The sequence below is a fragment of the Diabrotica virgifera genome, chromosome 9 (assembly GCF_917563875.1).
Source record: "Diabrotica virgifera virgifera chromosome 9, PGI_DIABVI_V3a".
NCBI lineage: Eukaryota > Metazoa > Arthropoda > Insecta > Coleoptera > Chrysomelidae > Diabrotica > Diabrotica virgifera.
In genome coordinates, this window is record NC_065451.1 from 67,463,496 (window position 1) to 67,478,956 (window position 15,461).

The window sequence follows — 15,461 nt, forward strand, 5'->3', positions numbered from 1 at the left end:
ATATATAGGTAAAAAGTATAAAACTTTTAAACTAAATTAATTCTGTGTCCGAATCTTGTACTTCTTCTTCAAACTCCTCATCTGAGCTTAAATGTTCATTCTCTTCTTTTTCGTCAGACTCCCCTCGAGACTCAGATTCCTCTTCTACATGATCTCTAAATAGTTGTCCTCTTTTACGGTAAATAGTATTCTCCTCTGTAAATAGTATTCTCTGTCCTCTTTTACGGAGTCGAAGCCTGGACAATCACGGACGCATCTGAAGAAAGACTTGCCATTGTTGAGATGTGGTGTTATCGAATAATGTAAAAAATATCATGGACACAACACTTAACAAACAAGGAAACATCAAGAAAGATGAAAAAGGCAAAAGAAATACTCAACACATGCTTACATACAATGCTCAATACTTTTCCTTATATAACCAATCACATCACGTTTTTTATTTCTTAGTATATGACCAAAGTAGGTCATTTTTCTTTCCTTCATAGTGTTGAGTATTTCTTTTGCCTTTCTCATCTTTCTTAATGTTTCCGTGTTTGTTACGTGTGTCCATGATATATTTAACATTATTCGATAACTCCACATCTCAACAATGGTAAGTCTTTCTTCAGATGCACCCATGATTGTCCAGGCTTCTACTCCGTATAAATGAACGGAGAATACGTAGCAACTCAACTAATTAATGACTAATTAATTTTTAGATAATTCTACATACATATTACAACTATTTACAGATCATGTAGAAGAGGAATCTTAGTCTCGAGGGGAGTCTGACGAAGAAGAAGAGAATGAAGATTTAAGTTCAGATGTTTATTTTGAAGAAGAAGTACAAGATTCGGAAACATAATTAATTTAGTTTATAATTTTATACTTTTCTACCTATATATTTATAATAATAAATTTGGCTTTTTTCTATCATATTTGCAAAATATATTGTATAGTACGTATTTTTTTCTCCTTTAATTAAGAAAAATTAGAAAACTATAATATATAATAATTACTCTAACGTTTCGAGAAAGAGCAACATGGATATCTAAAGGTCACGTGATTTTTCTAGCTACAACAGAGGACGCAAACAGCTATCGATATACGATCTTTCTCACACTGCTGCTTACCTATAGCGCTTTTCATTTATATGCACGCGTAATTTGTTTAATCACCTGGCAGTTGGAAAATTCCAACAAAAAAACCTGTCTTTTTTAGAATATTTATTTTTAATATTTAAAAATACCCCGTCAAAATAACAATTGCACCTCCCTGTCCGGAAGGAATGTACATAGCTATGCATGTATAGCTGTATATTTTATACTCGTTAATAGTATGTACAGATTCAGATGAAATCTTATGAAGTTCAGATGCATCCCCTGAAAATAATCCTGGGGCGCCCATGCAAGTATCTTGCAGAGTTAAAATCGCCCTTAAATCGCCTGGCCTGTTTATTTTCTTTATATTTGAATATTTAAATTTACTTTAAAGTCACGTCAATGATGTTTTTTGTAATAACAATTTTTACCCTTTTGTTTAACTTTGGGGGGGATTTTTGGGGAAAATAACCGCTACCCTCCAGCCAGACCGGCATTTTTGTATTAGGTTATCATGGAAGAGTCACCTGAAAAATTTTCAGGTTGCCTAAAATACCTACTCAAAAATGTCTCACAGCTCTTGGACCATAACCCTTAAATGTATAAATTTACCATTATTCCAATTTTAACAGTTCGATTTCTTAAAAACGAATCACATGGCACTTAACAATTGTTATTCGGTATACCCATTCAATTGTGTCTCTGCATTCTCATTGTGCCTCATTAAATAAAATTTCAGCTTGTGATGAAGGATTGTGTAATGGTGTTATTAGGTTTTTCTTGACTCCGTAACCACTATCACCAACGAAGATACTAATTCAATCTTCACATTCTCTTCTCATAAATATTTAACTGTTTACAGCTATGATTTCAAATTTAATCAAAAATGTTAATATTTGCCTTATTCTAGTGAAGTAGGAAGTAGGTAGGGTAGGTATTTAAATAATTTTAGAATGTAAATTAATTTGTAATCATTATTAAATAAAGTGATATGTACCTATACATAAGCATGGTACAAATATAATTAATTTTAAATTTATTAATAAATTATGTACATTTAATTTAATAGATTAACAAAATCATTTTCTACATTTGCTTCAAAATCATCCACAAGTTGCAAACAGGAGCCTGTTGCTTAAAACTGATATGGGTCCACTTCACTGCATAAAACCTTACATAATTTAGGGCAATAAAAACCATGTTCTTAGAAGATACAGCTTGGTTCTTGAAATGTCAATAGTAGTGTTCGCGCAGTACAAATCGAGCATACCCAGAGTAAGTTCGGGATTAGTTTCCAATGCGCAGGCGTCAACGTAAACTTATCCTGGACATGCTCAGGATTTTTCGCTCCGCGAACAATTTTCGGATTCGCAATGTAATGACGGGTTGCATACATTAAGGTTAGAGAAGGAAGCCTTTGGTTGTCTCTTTCTTATTTCGAAATAAATGTCAAAAAAAAATGCAAATGCAACAAATTTGTATGTCAACAAAGAGAAAGAGAAAAGAGAATAAAGGCAACAGGCAAACGATTAACTTTCTATTCAATAGAGAGTTATTGCCACCGGCAAATAAAGGATCCTTTATTACAGGATACTTTAATAAAGGACAAATACAGGACGGGTGTAAAAGAGTGGTATTGCAAACGCAGTTAAAGAATCTTTTATTTTGACAAATGACATGAAATATTTTTGTAAATATAAAAATAACCTATAAAATTCCATTTGTCGATATAAATTAAAATAAGATAATTGAAGAGTAAAACGTTAAATTCAATTATTTTGTCATTTAAAGATGTTTAGAGAACAACATAATATATCCCATAATACTCATCGTTCAATAATATGGAAGTGCAATAAATTGGAAATACTATTTTAGGAGTTTTTAAATACTTTTGCATTATGGGTATATGTAATGGGGAATTTCTGGAGAATATATTATTAGGGAATAGTGGATATCCATTCCTCAACTACAACTACCGAATGACACCATTCCAGAATTTTCAGACAGAAGTTGTGTTTTTATAATCCATCACAAATCCCTTCAAGAATTGTTATTGAAAGAACATTTGGTATTGTGAAGAGATTTCCCATTTTACCATATGTAATGAGATGCAAGTTACCTTTTATTCAAAGAATAATATCAGCTTGTTCAGTTTTACATATTGCAGTAGTACATAATAGAGAAAACGTTGAAATACTGGCAAATGAGTATGCTGTTGATATTGATATAGAAGCTGTGGCAGTACATTTTCAACCAGGAGCTAATCTAATGCGACTAAATTGTGTGTGTGTTTGTTTAAAATTATTGTTCGACATTTAAAGCTAGCGCTTAAACTAATTTTATTTTTAATGGACTGCAGTTTGTTAATAAATTTATAAATAAATATAAATATTATATTGGTGACTGATTTTAAGTATTTTATGATCATTAGCAGGTTTTAAATAATAAATTTATAAATATATACATACATGCTATTGGCGTTTGATCTTTTATCCATTATGGCCCTCTCTTTCTTTCTTTTCACCTCTGGATAACTAGTTATCAGGAAGTTTATCTGACAGATTAGATACTAATAGATATCTGACAGAGAAAAACTTCCCAATAATTAGTTATCTGAAAATGAAAAGACCTCTAATCTGTCAGATAAACTTCCCGATATACAAAAAGATAATAGAAGAATTAAGCTTTATGCTGGTTTTTATTAATTTTTTTGGCAATGTTTAAATAAACAAATACTGATGGCATGACATGGATCACGAACAAGGAGGAATGAAGAAGGAATTGGAGATTGTGTTTACCATTAAACGCATAAAACTGCAGTATCTGGGACACATATGATAAATCAGCACCGTTACTCCCTGCTGCAGTACATATTGCAAGGTACAGTCAAAGGTAAGCGCAGACCTGGTAGAGGGAGAATATCAATGGAACTGTTTCGAATCGCAGCTAGCAAGGTTACGATTGCTATATGATTTCCAACATTCGAAACGGATAAGAACCAAAAGAAGAAGATGGCATGAAAATGAAAGTGTATTAATACTTTTTATTAAAAACTTTATAGATTCTAATCTATAAAAGATTAAATTTTCAAAAATAAATACTTGAACCTTTGTTTTATTTTGTTAACCTGTTGTTATATATCTGTTGAATAGAACTCTATTTTGAATCTAGAATTTTAACAAATCCTAACTTTCATTAAAATTTATTGATCTTATATCTTCAATCTCTTATATCTTCAATAAATATTTATTTCTATAGAAAAATGTAAAATATATTGAGTTTAATAAATGAGTTACTGATATTTTCAGTCTGATCATTGTAATTAGTAACAATTTAAAATTATTTACCTAATATTCCTTTTTACAACTTCTTGTAATAACTCAAGCTTCAATAAAATGTTCTTTTCTATATTCGTTTGAGTCAAAACATCAATAATCTATATCTCAGAATATTACTTAGAGTTGTTTTTAATAAATAAAACCCAACATACAACTTTAATGATGAAAGTTTAATCAAATATCAATCCCACAATACATAAATTATCAATCCAAAGACGCGACAAGATAAATTCAAAATACAAGTGAAGTTAGACCTTTCTTCACATTTTTGACACGTTATGTCAAAATAAAGGAACTTTTATTAAAATAAAGGTGTCCTCTAATTTTCCTTAAATACAGGCGGCCTGTATTTTATTAAAAGACAAAAATAAAAGACGCAATACTGCGCATGCTTATATGTCAAAATAAAGGATCTTTTATTACAGGTCGACTTAAAAGACGTTGGCAATAACTCTCTAATAATTCAATGCCTTTCTTAGAAGGTAGAAATTTGATTAGAGTCTTTCTTTATTATTTCCACAATATAATGTGGTTATTTCCACTCTGAAATCCAGCTTATATTCTTGTAGAGAGTAAAAGATTGTTGATATTTAGATATAAAAATTACCTTTAACTTCATGGGGGTTGAACATTATCTGAAGGAAGGAATAATTTAGTAAAACAATCATTTCAAATTTTGATATCTATGTATTGAATTTAATGGGTTGTGGCATTGTGTTGTGGTTTATTACACCACAAAAATAATGAAATATAACAAGACACAAGAAATAGTTTCAGAATAGTTTGATGTATTGTTTATGTTTCATTATATTCAATAAGAGACTAATTTAACTCATAAATTAAACTGAAAAATAAACCACAAGAATATGTAGATACTTATAAGCTCATTTAGATAGAAGAAATTAAGTAAAAACAGAGTACAATTTATTGTAATACATACTACCGTAATAGATAATTATCGAATATCGAATGAAAATAATACTAGAAAAGGTACCTACTTATTTATAAACATACGAAATGGAAAACATTGACAAAAACAACTAAAAAAGCTTTAATATAAAAAATATTAAAATTTGTTTGAAGAATATTTAAATGATACAACACTTCCAAAACTTTAAAAACCAGAATATACATCTACCTACAAGCTGTTTAACAAAACAATATTTTAGGTTAAGAATTGGAAGTGGAAGGAGTAAGAACAGAATGTCGAGAAATTCTTCCCAAATATTTTGTGCGCCTGTGCGAACTTAAAATCCGAAACAAAATCCTCGAACGTCGAGAGGGTATTCCGGACACGTTCAGGATCTTTTTTCTGTACTGCGCGAACACCGAATTAAAAATCCGGAGGGTGTTCAGAGGGAAAGATTTGGACTCCGCGAACGCCCAATTTTGTAATGCGCAGGCGTTCTCCCTCTGGGTATACCCAGGACGTACTGCGCGATCAAAGCTAATAACAAATTTGCCACTTGTTTTCGTTCTTACCTATCTGTTCGATTTTTTATTCTATGAGCAATAGTTTCATGCAAATAGTGAACAGCACAGCATCTTAGATATCCAAAATCTTTGCAAAAATTCATTATCATTCCATTTTTCAAAATGATTTTCTCTAGCCCTACACTGTTTTCTGTGTTCTCCTTCCTTCTACAATATTTATCATTTACAGAAAATCTTCATTACTAGTTAAAATTTTCAGTGAGGTTCATTTTAAGGTGTAAATATTATGATTTCCGTTGACAATGACAAAAATGTGAGGTTAAAAATCCTTGAACCAGCGTTAAACTGCCGAACATCGACCGCTCAGCTGAACCCGGGCTTAAACCGAGTTCAAGTTCAAGAATTAAACTTTGTATGTACAACGCACTTCTTGCCCTGAACTCGGTAATGGCGCTGAGCCGGAGTTGAACTTCGATTGTACAACCGGGCCTAAATGTCCAGCAAACGACGGCAATGTTGCCAGATTCCTTTTAGCGGGAATTTTAAAATGGTTTTAAATTTGACAGTTCTGTTTTCTCAAGTCAAAGTCAAAAATCTTAACCTTACTTTTACAAGTGATTAGGATTATTATTATTTTATTTACATGTAAATTGAAACAATAAATATTGTGCTGTGTCATAATTTCAAACTCATTATGTTGCAGTCTTTTCCAGTTGATAAAATTGCAATTCAAAAACTTTAGGTAGGTACATGTAACTTCCACATTATTATTTTTTAAGTAGGTATTAAGGTTGATGTTGATATCAAAAATTTAGATTTCAAAGATAGTTTTATGTAGGTAGATACTAATAGAGTAATACTAGATAATAGATTAGATACAAAGTAAGCTGTAAGTAGTATAACTGCCCATGTAATCACCTGTTATGTTGTTTTTTTAGATTTGCACTGTATGGATGATGGCACAGGAAGAGAACAAGAGTACAAGAACATGAAACATCTTATTATGAATGTATATGTATGTGATCCTCAAAAAATTATTTTACAAAACAAGATAGAGAAAGAGCTTTAAAATCCCAAGGATCCTGCAATTTTTATTTGGTGTACTAGTCGAATAATAGTATCTAAAAATATTGAAACTATTTTAAAACATATTACGGACACGAGGATGATATAGAGCACTTACATAAATACCAAAATCAGATAAATATCTCTTCAAAGTTTATTTTGAGACTTTCTTCAAAAATGTAAGTAAAATATTTGCATATCGATGGCGGAAAAGTAGTAACTGAAAAAATTTTATAACATGAGTTACTTCAGTTTTCGCTTTAGAATAAGTGTATCGGCAGCTATTAAACAGCGATTACAGCTGGGAAAGTTTCCGGAAGGCTTCCAAAAGGCTTTCCCAGCTCTAAAAGCTGTTTAATAGGTGCTGATACACTTATTATAAAGCGAAAACCGAAGTAACTCATTTTATACAAATTTTTCAGTTATGAGGTCCTGCCTTTCCGCCGTCGATATACACAATATAATTTAAAACAAGAATGTTACCACTAAACCACTTTTTTAAATATTACTCATGAATATTTAGTACAGTTTACAAATTCAAACTAGTGTGTTTGATTCTCCTATACCTATATTTTACTTTTTTAGTAAACTTCAGACTGTTCAGGATAGCATAATAGCATAGGAGGCGAATTAAAAAGAATTAACTTACTTACAAGAAAAGATATCACAAACATTAGACTCTCTTATGGCATTGATTTGAAAGATGGGTATATGTACAATGACGATGCAACCAGTGTTTATTTTTGGGTTGAATGCTTACAGACTCATGTCCAATATTATTTTACAAACAACAGGGCATACTAATGGATATTCATTCTGAATTTAACATTTATGATTTTTGTCTTATTTTCCTTAATACTGTGCCAAAAGGAAATGTTAATTAAGTTTGGTAAATCCTTTATCGCAATTGATGGAACTCATGGGCTCAATTCCTATGACTTTGAACTTATGACAGTATTAGTAAAAGATGAATTTGGGAATGGATTTTGTACTGCTTTCTTATTTTCAAATAGAAAAGATACCTACTTTAATTTACCAATTTTTTTAAATACATGTCTGTGTTGGTATTATATGTATAGTCAAATGTTTTCATATCGGGCATAAGTGACACCTTTTACAATGCCTCGTCAAATGTAATGGGTATTGCTCCTAATAGACTGTTAAGTGCCTGGCACATAAATAGGGCATGGTAAGTAAATCTTGAATAAAATATCTGATTCTGAAAAAAATCCTATTATGTATACAAGATGTATTAATGATGGTTTAGAGAGTATTAATAGCTTTTTGGGTAGACTTCTAAGTGATGCAGATACATACAATTTTAGTAAGTATTTCCAGTAGAACTACTGCAATAACATCCAACAATGGGCGTATTGTTATAGGAAGGGGTTGTGGAATTAATACCAATATGACCATTCAAAATTTTCATAAAATTTTGGATAAAAGGGTATCCATTAGTTGTTATCAGTTAAGTTTAAAACTTGGCACTCATGGAGAGCTATACCATAATATATAATAGGTATATCTCATAATATTACATCTCATATTGTTCACTACAGTAGTAATGAGTGAGCCTGCATACACAGAACCATAATAATATATTATAGTTTGTGTATGCAGGCTCACTCATTACAATAGTGAGCAATATGAGATATAACATATTATAGTATAAGTCTCTGTGCATGACCAGATTAACATGTTTGGTGCCCATCTCGAACAAGCTCCACTTGGCTGGTACCACATACTTAAATCATTTATTTAGTTACACAGTACTACTCACATAACTTATGTGTCGTCAGTACCTTCCGTAAAACCTTCGTGATGCTACCCATACGTCATGGCCACTGAATGTGTTAAAGCTTGTTAATGTAGGAGAGTTATACTAAAATATATATCTTATATTATATTGCCTTAAATAGAAAAAATATCTTATTTAAATTGTATCCATGTAAGTTTTGATTTAATGAAATAAACCTTTTAATCAAAAAAGTGTTGTTTACTTGTGTACACCCAGCAATATCCTGATCATAGATAAATAATAATATAGTATTACCAGATCCTGATATGCAGACGCCAATAGGGCTTTTCATTGATTGTCATTTGTTTCGAGCTTCTGTCATGAGTCACATAATATTAATGTATCTACGTCATACATCTTTGGTTTGTATCATTGGTATATACCAATAATGTACGACGTAGATATATTAATATTATGTGACACATGACATAAGCTCGAAACAAATGACTGAATGAAATGCCCTATTGAATAGGGCTTTTCATCGATTGTCATTTGTTTCGAGCTTCGGTCAAGTGTCACATAATATTAATATATCTACATCATATGTCTTTGGTTTGTATCATTGGCAATATCAATAACATATGACATAGATATATTAATGTTAGACAACACATGACAGAAGCTCGAAACAAATGACTGAGTGAAAAGCCCTATATCATGTAAATACAAGTGATAAAGATGTCTTTCTACGGCTAAAATTGCACAGCCTAAAGACATCATTTATGTAACTTCTTAAGCTGTCACAAAATGACTGCAATAAGAAAATAGAATTTATTAACTCGCCTCGCCCCCAGGCAAAGTAAAGGTGCTAGGCCACTAAGAATGTTTTTTTCAATTTTTTTTTATTTTGCGGCTTTAGCGCTTAGCTATTTAGCCAGGTACATGATGAGAATTAATACTATTATAATACATATTAAAACTAATTCAAATTACTAGTAATTTTATTAATATTCTGAATAATTATGTAACCACTTAATACTAAAATAAAAAAGTGTCCATCTATACTATCCCAACATTTTCACCTTTGAAATCGTAAATTTCCATTCCCATTAAAAAATAATTTGTACTGTATAAGTATATTTCTTTTGAGCTTCATTTTTTTTTCAAAATACTGCAACACGAGTTTTAAATTATGACACAGTACAATACTTGTTTCAATATTTACATGTAAATAAAATAATCCTAATTACTTGTAAAAGTAAGGTTATAAATTTAAGAATACCAGAACTCTCTTTTAAAACCAAAGTGTCATTAGACTAATTTTAAAATTCCCGCTAAAAGGAAAAAGGTAAATCTGGCAACAGTGCCGTCGTTTGCTGGGAGAGATTAAATATCCAGCACGCAACCGCACTGTTGCCAGATTTACATCTTTAGCGGGAAGTTTAAAATTTGACAGTTGGGTTTTCTCGAATCCGAATCTTAACCTTACTTTTACAGGTGATTATGTGTATGTAAATAAACAAGTCTTGTTTGTATATTATACTGTTATTATTTAAAACTCTAAATAATTTATGTTAGTCTTTTAACAAAAATGAAGCTCAAAAAACTACACTTGTTTACATTGCAAATGATTTTTTAATGGCAATAGGGATTTAGGATTTCATTTGCAGGAAAAACATGGGCAACATACCCAGTTGGTAAAATTGCAATTCAAAAACTCTTTAGGTAAGTATGGGTAACCTCCGCATTATTATTTATTTTTAAGTATTAAGGTTGATATCAAAGGTAATTTTATGTAGGTAGATACTAGATACAAGTAAGCTAAAAGTAGTATAACTTCCCATATAATCACCTGTTATGTTTTTGTAGATTTTACTGTCTGGATGGCACAGGAAGAGAAACAAAATAATGTTCTGTACTGCAGTCACAGGAGTACATAGTAGAGATATAATAAAAAAGCTGTTCAACATCACCGGACACCATTTAATTTTTAGAAAATGAAAAGTCTTCAGGTTGAATGCGATCTGTAGTATTGCTACATAATGAATGTGTTTACATATGGTATTTTTTATCGAATAATCTATACAGGCACAACTAAATGAATGTATACATATATTGCAGAAAGTGCATTTAATGGAGCAGCAAGTTTTTTTGTGTTTCAATGAGGTATTCAGTTTTTTCTTCTTCTAGTATATACACATTATCTTGTAAAATTGTAAAAAAGCAAGCTAATACAGTTCAATATCTAGACATTATAGAGCTTTCAACAGGTTTACCTTTTTTAAGCTTTATAATCCTTTCGACAGTTTTATTTCTTAAATAAACAATAACAACCGATTTTTCAATGGCCATATTATTGGTATTAATTCCATAACCCTTCTTATAATAATAGTCCCATTGTTGGAAGTTATTGCAGTAGTTCTGCTGGAAATACTTACCAAAGTTGTATGTATCTGCATCATTCATCAGAAATTTCATTAATATTTACTTGCCATGCCCTGTCTATGTACCAGAGACATAACAGTCTAGTAGGAACAGAAAACATTACGTTCAGGCATTGTAAAAAGTGTTAGTTATGTCTGACATGAAAACATTTGACTATATAATACCAGAATGCTCATGTATTTTTTCAAAAAAAAGTGGGTAAATAAAAGTATCTTTTTTATTTGAACATAAGAAAACAATGGAAAATCCATACTGTCATAAGTTCAAAGTGATAGGAAATGAGCTCATGAGTTCCATCAATTGCGATTTACCAAACTTAATTAATACAGTAGAACCCCGCAAATCCGAACGTTCGGCAAATCCGAACCAACGGAAAGTGAAAAAAATTAAAAAATTCAAGACAAAAATTTAAAAACATATTTATTATAAAGAGTAAAACCAGAAAATTGAACAATGTAGGATTAATAGGACTTTGACATTTAAAATTTCTTAAAAATAAATACGTACTTTAATATGTAGTGCTTATACAGGTTAAACATAAACTTACTTTGGTTCTCTCGTAGTCAACTTGAGTCTAAAATTATTTTCCACACTCTTGCGAGAACGTTTTGCGACTCAAAATCAACGACAATGAAAGCTTTGAATTACTATAGTTTATTTTTTAACCAGGAGGAGTAAACCAAAAAGACAGATTCACACCCAAGATCGAAAGTCACTAGAATAATAACCAAATACATCTTCTTTTTTGGTTGATCTAGTCGGCCCTCAACGGTAATCCATAAATATTATATTAAATGAATACGTCGCTAAAGAGTTCCAAAAACAACTGCTTTTTATATAAAAGCAGACTAACAATCTAAAAATTAAAGGAATAACACAGGAAACACAAAAAATGCCGATATAACTTAATTAACCTATGAAATTTCACTAGTGTCAAAATTTGATAAATGTCATTAGTGTCAAAATTTTATAACAGTTAAGTAAACTTGGCTGCGGTTGGACCAATTATAAACAAGCAATACAGCGTGGTAAATTTGAATCACTCCTTTTGGTTAAAAAACAACCATATGCACAAAAAATTAGGTGTTACATTTTAGTAGAAGTTATTCCTGACATCGCCCATTACAACGTTTGAGAGATTTCAAATATTCCTGAATTATAACACGTTTTTTCACACACAGACTGGACTATATCGACTATATAACAAACCATAGTTAGGCTAACTTTCCGATAATCCGAACTTTTTGGAATCCGAACAGGCTGTCCCCCCAATTAGTTCAGATTTTCGGGGTTCCACTGTATTTTCTTTTGCACAGCATTCATGGAAATACTTAAGACAAAAATCATTATTGTTAAATTCGGGATGATTATCAATTAGTATGCCCTGTTGTTTGTAAAATAATATTGGGACATGACCCAGTCTGTAAGCATTCAATTACCCATAAATGAACACTGGTTGCGCCATCTTTGTGCCTACATCCATCTTTCAAATCAATGTCATAGGAGTGTTTAATGTTCGTGTTATCTTGTCTTGTAAGTAAATCAACTCTCAATATTTAAAAAATGGACTAGTGGTAACATTTTTGTTTTAAATTATATTGTGTATATGCAAATATTTTACTTACATTTTTGAATATGCCCATAATGTGTTTTAAAATAATAATATGTTACTGCACAACAATCAGTTTGAATATTTTTAGATATGTACTAGTATTTGATTAGTACACGAAATGCAGCAGACATGTTGTCTCTTCTATCTTAAGAGCTGATTTAATCTCTACTTGTATCTGTAAAGTTTATCATTTTTCCTATAGCCAATTTTAAGACTCTCGGTTCCTCAGCGTCTATATCCAAACCTGTTACGATTACATTATCATATTTCTCTCCTCGTTCTCTAGGTAATGTAGTCTAGTAATTAATTCTCGAACTGTCTTGTTTGTATTAAATATCTTAATTATGTACTTATTTTATTTTTATAATGAAAATTAATAAATTAACCATATGCAGCACAGCAAACAAATGTTTTCGGAAATATATTTATAAGAATTTAATTGCCTCTTTTTTTGTATACGACATATTAAGTAAAAACTATTACATTTATTAACATAATATTTATTATTATACATAAGTAAAAACTATTTTTATAGCTAGGAATTACTTTATTAAACGGTCTTAAACCTGTTCATAAATTTTGTTACTATATTTTTTAATTCCGATTATAACAATAATAACTTTTTAGTTTAGATTTAGGTCAAAGTGTGTAATGTCATGTTTTATGTATTTTTTAACCCTAACACATTTGTATGTAGCAAATCATATTTGTTATTCTTATCTTATTTTAATTATATTGATTTAAGTTTTGATTTAATTAAATAAACCTATCAATCAAAAAACTGTTGTTTAGTTGTGTACACCCAAAAACTAGCTTGATGTAATATGGACGTCAATTGAATATGACATAAATCCACGTCATAAAGACGTCTTTCTATGGTCAAAATGTCAGCCTAAAGACGTCATTTATATGTATGTCTTATGTCACAAAATTACCACAATAAAACGTTAAAAATAAAATTGCTCAATTTAATGTCATTCAAGTTCGATGTGATGTATAGGGTTTTTCATAACAGTCATTTGTTTCGAGCTTCTGTCAGATTTCATATAATCCGTGTATAATATTAATATACACAGATTATACGAAACGTGACAGAAGCCCGAAACAAGTGACAATCGATGAAAAGCCCAATTGATGGCAAATTGGTTATTAAACCTGACATTTCGGTCATGTTTATGTCACCGATCAATTAAGACTAAAAAACACCTCATTTAGACGTTACTCTGTTTGCTGGTCAGTTCGAGGATTTGAAATACATGGATTACTGAATTTTAAAAAAGTTAATAAAAGGTAAACTATGGAAGCACTGGGTAAAGAAGAAAGATGCATTAAATATAATAAAAAAAGACAACCTATGACAATAAAACATTAACGTCAAAATTGTTAGCCTTTATTCTGCTCATTCTTAACATAATCTTCCTAGTTGAAGTCCACATATGTACTGTGTAATAAAACTTAAAGCCACTTTGTGGGCGTTTTTGGCATATTTTCATAATTGTCTTTAATAGTAAAATTGTATTAACAAAATAGATATAAAATTATTATTATTAACACATTCATGAACACGCTTCACCTGTAGCCACGTCTTCTTATACTGCTACCTATATCTTCTTATTCTTACTTGCTTTGGCTTTCAATATAAACCACAATAATACCACCATTAATTTTTAAGTATATTATATATGTACCTATATTATGTAAGAAACTAGAATTTACCTAATAACTCACCTCGTCCCCAGGTAAAGTAAAGGTGCTACACCACTGAAATGTTTTTTCATTTTTATTTATTTTGTAGCTTTAGCCAGAAGATATATGATGGGAATTATTCATACAATACATATTAATACTATTAAAACTAATACCTATTAATATTCTAAATAATTATTTAATACCTACTAAAATAAAGAAAAATGTCTATCTATACTACATTAATTGAGACATTTTCACTTTTCTTTTCGCAGGATCCTTGGGATTTTAAAGCTCTTTCTCTATCTTGTTTTGTACAATAATTGTTTGAGAGTGGCATACATACATAATAAGATGTTTCATGTTCTTGTACTCCTGTGACTGAATATTATTTTGTTTCTCTTCCTGTGACATCCACACAGTAAAATCTACAAAAACATAACAGATGATTGATTACATGGGAAGTTATACCAGTCTATATTCATTGGTTATACTACTTATAGCTTACATTTATCTAGTATCTACCTACATAAAACTACCTTTGATATCAATATCAACCTTAATACCCAAAAAATAAATAATAATGTGGAAGTTGTTCCATACCTACCTAACGAGTTTTTGAATTGAAATTTTACCAACTGGTTAGGTTGCCCATGTTTTTCCTGCAAATTAAATCGTAAATCCCTATTATTGCCATTAATTTGCACTGTAAACAAGTATATCTCGTTTGAGTTTAATTTTTTTCAAAAGACTGTAATTTAAGGAGTTTTAAATTATAACATACTTGGTTTAATTTATTTACATTTTTTGTACATAATCAAATCACCTGTAAAGTAAGGTTAAGATTCGATTCGGAGTCAAGAGGCGCGTTCCAAGTGACATGAAAACCGTCCTTCGTACTGCCCTCGTCATGCGCATTATAAAAAATGCGTTCCAAGCGAACATGAACGATGATTGGTATCGTACACCGTGTTGTTCCAAGCGATCCATGTACCGCTTCGAAATCGGTAACTGAACGGCCCTTTTGATACATGCCTTCAAGCAGAAACTATTTGTATTCT

General features: G+C 30.6%; 2 long non-coding RNA genes across 3 annotated transcripts; one reads left to right on the forward strand and one right to left on the reverse strand.

Moving 5' to 3' along the window:
- Positions 1–4,895: 4,895 nt before the first annotated feature.
- LOC126892482 (uncharacterized) lies at positions 4,896–10,994 on the forward strand. Of its 2 annotated transcripts, XR_007700858.1 has the most exons (4): positions 4,896–6,596; positions 6,793–8,467; positions 8,540–10,382; positions 10,527–10,994. It is a non-coding gene; the product is annotated as an uncharacterized LOC126892482 (long non-coding RNA). The 2 variants fall into 2 exon arrangements; XR_007700857.1 differs by lacking the exons at positions 8,540–10,382; positions 10,527–10,994 and having other exon boundaries at positions 4,903–6,596; positions 6,793–7,098; positions 7,505–8,533.
- Positions 10,995–14,695: 3,701 nt separating this feature from the next.
- On the reverse strand, positions 14,696–15,451 carry LOC126892483 (uncharacterized). Its single transcript, XR_007700859.1, has 2 exons — positions 15,008–15,451; positions 14,696–14,828 (listed from the first exon to the last, which is right to left on the reverse strand). It is a non-coding gene; the product is annotated as an uncharacterized LOC126892483 (long non-coding RNA).
- Between the last annotated feature and the right edge of the window lie 10 nt (positions 15,452–15,461).